Raw genomic sequence first — 9,131 nt, 5'->3', positions numbered from 1 at the left:
AAAATTAGTAATCCACCCCTCATCCTCCAACACATAGAAATAGATGAAGCAGCACATCTCTCAGAGGCTGCAGATGGCTGAGGTGAAATAGGAGAGTGAGCTCCACATTGTTTTTTTTTTTTTTACAAAGTTGCTATGTACCAGTTTCTCACTCTCAAATCAGGTTCAATATTTAATTCTCGTTCATAGCGATAGAAACTTCCATTCCACTTACTGTCCTATTACTGTGTAAGATGCATGCCCCTTTAATATTCTCTTCAGAACTTTATTGCCACACAAGACATTGTAACCTCTAATCATTCTTCTATCCTTTGATGTAAATATTTCCCTCAAAAGAACATCATTGAAGATAGGCTTGAATGAAACTATGTGTCAACACTGCCGCCTAGTGGCATGTTGCATATTTTGAAAATGTTTTTGGAAATTTCAGCGCCTCCTCCAAGCACATTTATTTTATTTCCAGAAATCTTGTTCATTAAAAAGAAGGCTCGTTTGATACCTAAGAGCTTTTTTCATGTTAAATAGACATTTCTCACTGGTAAACATATTTTTATGGAATTAGAACCAGAGGGCCTTAGAGATCAAGAGTCTAAACTCTCCCTTTTAAGGTTAAGATTCTTAAGGCAGGGTGCCAAGTCAGCAAGGACCTCTCGCTAGTCCAAAGCTGCCAAGAAAGACGACTGTGGCTTGGATTCTTGGTAGAAGGAGAGTGGAACCAGAACAGATGCTTCGCAAAACTGAGGAATTCATTCTCTGGCCAGGAAATAAAGATCCTTGCGTTGCTCAGAGTCAATGTAAACTCACTGAATCAACTATTTGCAGTTTATGGCCTGACCCTTCTTTACACTGTAGCAAAGCACCTTTGGATAAGGGAGCCATGCCAATGCAGACCCACGATAGAGACCCAACTGGACGGGAAGGGATCAAAAGCGTCAGTTCCCAACTTCTCCAGAGGGGGGCAGCAGGTCACCAGCAGGGAATGCCAAAGAAGCTTACTTTGCTTTGAACTTAACCTCTTTCAGCAGAATAAACCAACACTGAATGGCAGAAATATCTGCAGCCATCTTTTTAGTTTTGGTCAGTTTTTATCTAAGGTACATGGGTCTTTGAATTACATCCAGGACGACTCACTCAGCACAGTAATCCTTACATGTCTCCAACTGGATCCCCATTCTCCCCGCAGATCCTCATTTTTCCCCGCTTCAAGCACACTGGTTGACTGAAAGCTTTACACAGACTGTTTTCCCAAATAGCCTCCCTGTTAGTCAATAATATCCCGTTGGCCAGTCTGGAACTTTCCATGTGTTACCTGCCAGGTAGACAACCCTGATTAAATAAAGGAGGAAGAAGTCCATTTGAAGAGAGAAAAATAGAGGAGCCCTAGGAATGGCTTCAAGATTGTGTCTGACAGCGTGTTGAACAACAGAGATAACAAGGTCCAATATTTCTAAACATCTTCAGGAACAAACGAGAGGTTAGTGTTTGAACAGAAGATGATGGAAAGGCAGCCAAATACAGAGACTTCTCACGGATGGTGACAGGAAGGGCGGGGTCATTTGGCGAGAATTAGTGGGAGCGTGGTGAGGAAAAGGAATCGCCAGAAAATGCTTCCAGTTTCCAAGCCGCTGGAGGCATTCTGCGGGCCTGGGGCGATGAAAAATTAAGAGAACGGAGAGTGAGAGAGACAGACGACATCGCTGGTGCTGCTGTGAGCTGCAGAAATAAAGCCAGACCGCTTGAGCACCGCAAAACAAACAGGTTAATTTATATGCCACTCAGTCAAACCCACGATACTTTTAGCACATGGTTTGACTGACATATTTGTGAAAGTTCCCTATGCAAATTTTTACATGAAGTGAGTTTTCAAAAGAAACATTTAGCTTCCTTTGAAGTAAAATTTATTTCCCCAAATGCCTAAAATATTTTTAGCAGTCATCACTTATATGCAAACTGTTAATGTACCGTTTATAAATTATTCCTATTTGTTCCCTCCAGCAGGTTCAGTGAGCCTCTACGTGGCCCCATTTTGTGGTTATTTGTTCCAATTTACTACATGGCCTTGAGAGGAAAAAGCTGAATATCTTTGAAAATAGTTCAAACTCTTCCCCCAATTCAGCCTGGCCATTCTTCCAATTATTTTGACTTAATGAGATGTTACTGTTCTTTGGAACATTCAATGTCTCAACATATGAACTGGCTCAGTGGAATCCAGCCATTTCCCAAAAACGCTAGTGCAATGCACTAGAAAAAGCAATGAATGCATTTCGACTCAGGAACTTGGGGTGCCAGTCCTCGCTTGGCGCCTACCTCCCTGGGCAACGCTGGATGAACCACCTCGTTTCTCTGACCTTCAATTTTCTCATCTGTAGGAGGAAAAGTCTCTAACACCTTGCTGGAAAAGCCCCACACTTTCATGTTTCTGTTTTGATGGTATAGAGACACAACGGCCTCATCATTGTCAACAAACGTCCTGAGTGCCACTCAGTGGTGTGTTTCCAGCAGACTAATTGTTAATTAATTATTCCCCCGGCTAAACAGATGGCAGACTAAAACAACACTGTTATGAGGGCAGGGAAAATGTCATCAGCCTCGACTCGCCCGGTACTGGGAAATGAGACGTCTTTCCTCCCCACGGGTACTGCTTCCTCGGGAGATTTGGGTCTGGGGTTCTTCATATGATGAACTGTTTCTATTTTCAGCACTCAGAGTTCTTTGTAGGTTTGCATAAGGTATGGAAGTTCTAGAAACCTTCAAGTGGGTAATTCTTGTTTAGACTTCTTCTTCTCCCTAGGAAGGGAGGGGAGGGTCCTCTCACATTTTATAGTGAGCTGGCGGAGTTTGGGAGCTAGAAGCCTCAGACCTTTTTCCTTCCATAAAGCCATTCTCAGAAGCTTGATGACTCCCAGATTTTTATCTCCAGCCTGGACCGCTCCCAAGAACATGCTCTAGACATCAGCCAGTCCCTGCCCTTGGCCTCAGGCCCTGCGCCCTGTCCCCTGGTTGTCCAGGCAGATGCCCACATCTGGACCTGGTCCTGCATGGCTTCTGGTCACCAGAGGTGCCTTCCTCAAGATTTTCTAAGTCCCTCTCTAGTGGCTAGGACTAGTCAGAGCCGGTTGTGCCTTCTGGGAGGGGAGCCCAGCGCATGGACAGGTCACAGTTGACCAAGTGCCCAAGGAGCCCTAGGACTCTTGTTGGCCCCGGTTCCAGGAGGGGCAGCTGGTGACAGGATGGCTCCCAGTGACAGGTGTAGCGTTTCTGTCCTGGAATCACATGAGATTGGGCTGCCCCAGCGTAGTGCTGACCCTCTGATTCCGTATGGCTCATGTCAGACACAGGACAAGTTGAGGACTCTGGGCCACCGAAGGTCCCCTGCCAGTCCTTGCCTTGAGCCGTCTATGGGCAACCCACATTGGCCCTCACCCATGGGGGTTCTGATCTCAGTGTTGCCCGCAGTCCACAGCACTCGAGGGCAGCAGGGGTGGCAACAGGTGTCCTCGCCTTGTGTGTCCCTCCCCAGACATCACCACTCCCTACAGCCCATCCCTCCGCAGGCTCTGCCATAGGTGTCAGGCCTCTCTGGGGTAGCCACACCTCGTCCTCTGAGGGTTTTTCAGACATTGCTCCACAATGTCAACAGGCTATTCTCATTAGTGTCCTCCGGCCTCTTATGGATACAGTGCTGTGCTGGTCTCAGGCTGGTTTGAAGTCATGCCAGTTGAGAGATGGACATTCCTTAAGGGAAGAGAACTTCTCTTCTAGCATTTCCTGCTGATGGCATGTGTGGAAGGCAGGAGCACAGTGAGCATTCAAAGAAATCACCTTCTACGAAGGCATCGTTTATGGCCGAGCGACGTGGTTGGACATCCTGTACACTTACACTATGAAATCCCCACAGTAAATTTATCAGAAAATGAATGATCATTCACATGTTCCCACATACTCTGGATAAGACGTGCACTTGTGGTCATCACCCACAGAACACAGGAGTCTCCTCTGAGAGTCACGGAAGCCAGTGTCTCAGACCGCACATGGACAACGTAGCATCAGGAGTAGCGGGCTAACCAGCATTAAATAAATGGTATTAGAGAGCTGTGGGAACAAGATCTATATCATTTCAATACAAACAGTTTCCAAAGAACCATGGCATGGAGAGTAATAATAGCATTGCTATCTTTTTCTCTCAGTGGAAGATACGAAAGCAGCACATTTGACAATAAGGAGCGAGAAGAGATGCTTCCTGTTCCTCAACAGGGAGAGACGGTAATCTCCACGTGCCGAAGAGCAATTGGCCAAGAAGCAAATGTACAAGGCCCTCTTTCCAACCCTCTGTTCTAAATCACACGGCAGATCACCACACCTCACATGGGCCCATGAATTTTTAAACACATTTTTAATCAAATATGTCTTTTAAAACAAATTGCTTATATAGACATATGTCCCAGAAAAATATTTCCCAGAGCCCTCTACACTCTAGGGACAGCCCAACTTGACTCTGAAGACAAAGTCCTGATCTTCCCTTGCCCACCTAAATTTGCCCTTCCCACAGTAGCTTCCATTTAGAATATGGCGGCTCCAATCTTCCAGTTGCTCAAGCCAAAACCTTGGAATCCTCACTGATTCCTCTCTTTCTCTCACACCCACTTTCAATCCATCAACAAAGCCTGTCAGATCTACCTTCAAAATATACCCAAGGGGGCTGGCTCTGTGGCCAAGTGGTTAAGTTTGCGTGCTCCACTGTGGCGGCCTAGGGTTCGGATCCTGGGTGCGGACATGGCACCGCTCGTCAGGCCACGTTGAGGCAGCGTCCCACATCCCACAACTAGAAGGACCTGTAACTAAGATATATAACTATGTACGGGGGGGGGGGGGGGGGGGAGGCAAAGCAGGAAAAAAAAAAGATTGGCAACCGTTGTTAACCCAGGTGCCAGTCTTTAAAAATATATATATATATACCCAAAATTTGACCACTTCTCACTTCCTTCCTACCATTATCTCCATGGACCAAACCACCGTCATCTCTTACCTAGATGATCACACGGTAAGTTAGTCTACCAGCCTCCCTGCTTCCTCTGATCTCCCTCAGATCTTTTCTCCATAGAGTATCCCGCATGATTCTTTTAAAAACTAAGTATGGGCCAGCCTGCTGGTGTAGTGGTTAAGTTCACACACTCTGCTTCAGTGGCCCGGGGTTCACAAATTGGGATCCTGGATGTGGGCATAGCACCATTCATCAAGCCATGCTGTGGTGGCATCCCACATAAAATAGAGGGAGATTGGCATAGATGTTAGCTCAACGACAATCTTCCTCAAGCAAAAAGAGGAAGATTGAGAACAGACGTTGGCTCAGGGCCAATCTTCCTCACCCAAAAAATAAAAATAAAAAAATAAAAACTAAGTAGACCATGTCACTCCTCAATTCAAAACCTTCTACTTGCTTCCTGTCACAGGCATTGAGTTATGCCACCCAGATGCCCCTTCACAGGACAGCCTGCCCAGCTGTGGATTATGTTACCACAGCATCCAGCTCCTTCAAGGTCAAAGCTGCAGAGGACCTCTTTGTTCAAGGTCACACCTTTCCTCGGGCAGCTGCACCTGAGGCCTGAGCAAAGCAAGAGTAGAGAAGCCTGGCATTCTGGCCTGACAAAGGACGACTTTAACAGGCAGTGTTCTCTCCAGAATTCACCACCCGGTTGGCCAAGACATTTCAACCTCTGCGCAGCCCCATCTCCTCCTCCTCTCCTTTCTCAGCCATCAGACCTGCCCTGCGGTCTGAAGGCTCCCCTGCCTCTCTGGCTCCCTCTCCACTTTTACTTCCACAAGGATTTCTGCCCGCCTCAGCCCCCAATCTCATGTTTCTATGTCCTTCTTGGCATCTGACTCCCAGAGGACCCAGAAATGACTGTTTCCCCTCTCCACCCCACGTGAAACAGCCCTGCGGCTCCTTGGCACTCTCTAACCCCATTCCTCTGCTTATTTTTCTCCACAGCAATTGGCACCATTTGCCAGGCATTTTTTGTCATAGAATATTTGTTTTCTCATCATCTCCCCACGAACCAGAACCTCAGCTGCTCCGGAGCAGGGACTTGGCCCTAATCTCTCCATATCCACATGTCTCGAGCAAAGCCCTGGATGTGGTAAGAACTCAGCAAATACTTGATGAATGAAAAGCGAATGCACGTTTGGGAGACCCCCGAGAAAGAAGCAAACTTGAGCAGCCACAAAAATACTTCCTTGTCTTCCCTCAGACACATAAAGAAAATCTTAGGAGCCAAATATTTTTGTGGTTTGCTTGTTACTTCCAGATTTAAAGTCTAGAACCCAGCGTTCAGATTCCCCTCTTCTTTTTTCCCACATGCACACATTTATGTTTCATAGTTTGATTGAGCATCTCCTATGAGCCAGACACTGGGCTAAGGGCTGGGAGATACAAAGATGAAAATTACCCTGCCCTGCCTTTGGTCCGCCCCTGGACCGGTGAGGGACACAGACAAGTCCTCACGAAAGGACTTAAGTGCTATAATAGATGTCACAGATGGTGCTGTGGAGGCACAGAGAAAAGTGGCTTAACCCAGCTGTAGGAGGGCTAAGGTGTCCTAAGGAAGCCCTGAGGAACATCTCCCTCCTGCTCACCTCTTTCTCTTCTTCAAACTGCCCCTAAGCTCATTCCTGCCTCAGGACCTTTGCACTGGCCGTTCCCTCTGCCTGGAATGTGGTACCCTCCAGATTTTCACATGGTGGTACCTTCTTGTCATTTGTGTCTCAGATCAAAGGTCACCCTTTCAGGGAGGCCCTTGTGAATACTAAAGTGCTCCACGCACCCCTATCCTCCCATCCCTTACACCTGGACTAGACACGCTGTCAAATGGCCTTGCTTCAGTCCTCAGAGCACTTCATGTGACCTGTTTATTTACTGTGTACCATTTGTCTCTCACCCTGGGCTCTAAGTCCTCTGAGGACAGGGACCTTGTGTGCTTTGCTCTCTGCTCTAACTCCAGTGCCTATGAGGGGGCCTAGCACACAGAAGGGGCTCAACAAATAGGTAATGAATGATTATGTGGTAAAGTGTATAAAAAGATGATGCTTCTGTAGAGACACAAACAACAACGAGCAAGTGAGGGTGGGGTGAGCGTGGAGCCCGCCACACCAGGGGAAGAGCTTGTGCCAAGAAACGGATTGTACTGCTCTTTGTGTCTCCCCAGGGGTCTCAACATCAGAAATCTGGGTGAGGAGATATGGGGATTCATTATAGCACTCTCTTTGCTTTTGTATACTGGAATTTTTCATAATAAAACAAAATTAAGGAAACAAAAGTCTTGGGGCCAAGTAGGTAATATAAATGTATGAAGCAACTTCATTTTAAGCCCAAAGGTGGGACCTGGGGTAAACTGGGAACAGCAGGCTCTGCAGAAAGACATTCAAGTTCAATTTCCCCTCAAATTATGCTGCGATCTAAACAAAACAAGCCTGAATTCAGCCAGTTTGCGACTCCTGCGCGGCATAGGCTAAGTCATGGATCCAGAACAATCTATTCATTCAATTCTAAAAAATTTTACACAGAAATCCTCAGCCATCTGGAGACCAAACCTCCACAATATTGAAGAATCAGGCTCTTTTCCAGGACCTCACTTCTGCCACAGCTGTGTTATGGCAACTGCTCATTTCCCTACCATGAGGTAAGAGAAAATTTATGTTGGTCTCTGCTCCCGGTTCCTGGCACAGAGCTCCTGAGATCCTTGTAAATTCCTAAGTGATAAGAGCACTAGGAGCATCGTGTGTTCTGCTGAGGTGACTCTGCGTGGGCTCCTGGGTAGGGGCTGCTCACCAGAAAGAACAAGTCATGAAGGGAAGCTTGGGATTTTCAGCCCCCCCACCCCCCATTCTCCAGAGAGGGGCGAAGGGCTGGAAATGGACTTAGTAACTGATCGTGCCTATGTGAGGAAGCCTCCATAAAACCTCAACAGCACGGGTTCCAGGAGCTTCCAGCTTGGTGAACACATCACCCTGGGAAGGTGGTGCTACCCAACTCCACCAGGACAGAGGCTCCTATACTTTGGACCCTTCCAGACCTCACGCCTCTGTATCTGTTCATCTGGCTGTTCATCTGTATCCCTTACCATATCCTTTAATAAACTGGGAAAACTAAGGAAGTGTTTCCCTGAGTTCTGTTGAGCTGCTCTAGCAAATTTATTGAACCTGTGGAGGGGGTCATGGGAACCTCCAATTTATAGGTGATTGATCAGAGGCACAGGTGACAACCCGGACTTGCGATTGGCATCGGAGGCATCTGAAGCTGGGAGGACAGCCTTGTAGGACTGAGCTCTTAATCTCAACCTGTGGGATCTGACACTCTCTCCAAGTAGATCGTGTTAGGACTGAGTTAAATTGTAGGACACCCAGCTGGTGGCGTAGAGAATTGCTTGGTGTGGGGAACCACTACCCCACCGCCCTGGACACCCGGTGACCAGAGTAAAGGGTTTTGTGTGAGTAGTAAAGCAGACACAGGAAAGAAAGACTCACAGGTGGAAACCTGAGTTTTCCTGTACAGCTACCTTCTCCAAAGCTCCCTGCAGGCGAAGGGGCAGTTCCAGCTCATGTCATCTAAACACGCTCCTTCTTCCTGTCCTCGTTCTTTCAATCTTCTACCCCAGGGCCCTCCACCAACGTCAGCAAGGACTTCAGCACCTCCTTATAAGCTTTCTTTGCAACCTCAGCCTCCAGTCGGTATCCCGGAAAGTGACAACCATCCACAAAGGTGAGCCAGCCTGAAGTCTCGTCTAACCAACGACTTCACCTCCCACACAGTCCACTTCAGCAGAAGCCACCCTGAAACTCGTTACCACCTTCTCTCCTGCCATCCTGCTCTCTTGGCAGCCTCCCTTCTGAACGCAGCCCTATCACGTCTGGGATCTCCAGCATCTTGACCTTTCAATCCCTTTTCAATCTATCAGCGCCTATCTAATTTCACGTCCTTCCCTTACGTACAACAATGTTTTGCAACCTTAGCTAAATATTAGAATCATCTGGGGAGCCTTTGAGGCTCAGGATGACTAAACTGCCTTAATCAGTGACATCAGAAGCTCTGGGGGATGGACTCAACCATCAATATTTTGAAAGGCTCCCCAGCCAAT

The sequence above is a fragment of the Equus quagga genome, chromosome 7 (genome assembly GCF_021613505.1).
Source record: "Equus quagga isolate Etosha38 chromosome 7, UCLA_HA_Equagga_1.0, whole genome shotgun sequence".
Taxonomy (NCBI): Eukaryota; Metazoa; Chordata; class Mammalia; order Perissodactyla; family Equidae; genus Equus; species Equus quagga.
The sequence above is the reverse complement of the archived record's forward strand: the minus strand, read 5'-3'. Positions refer to the sequence as shown.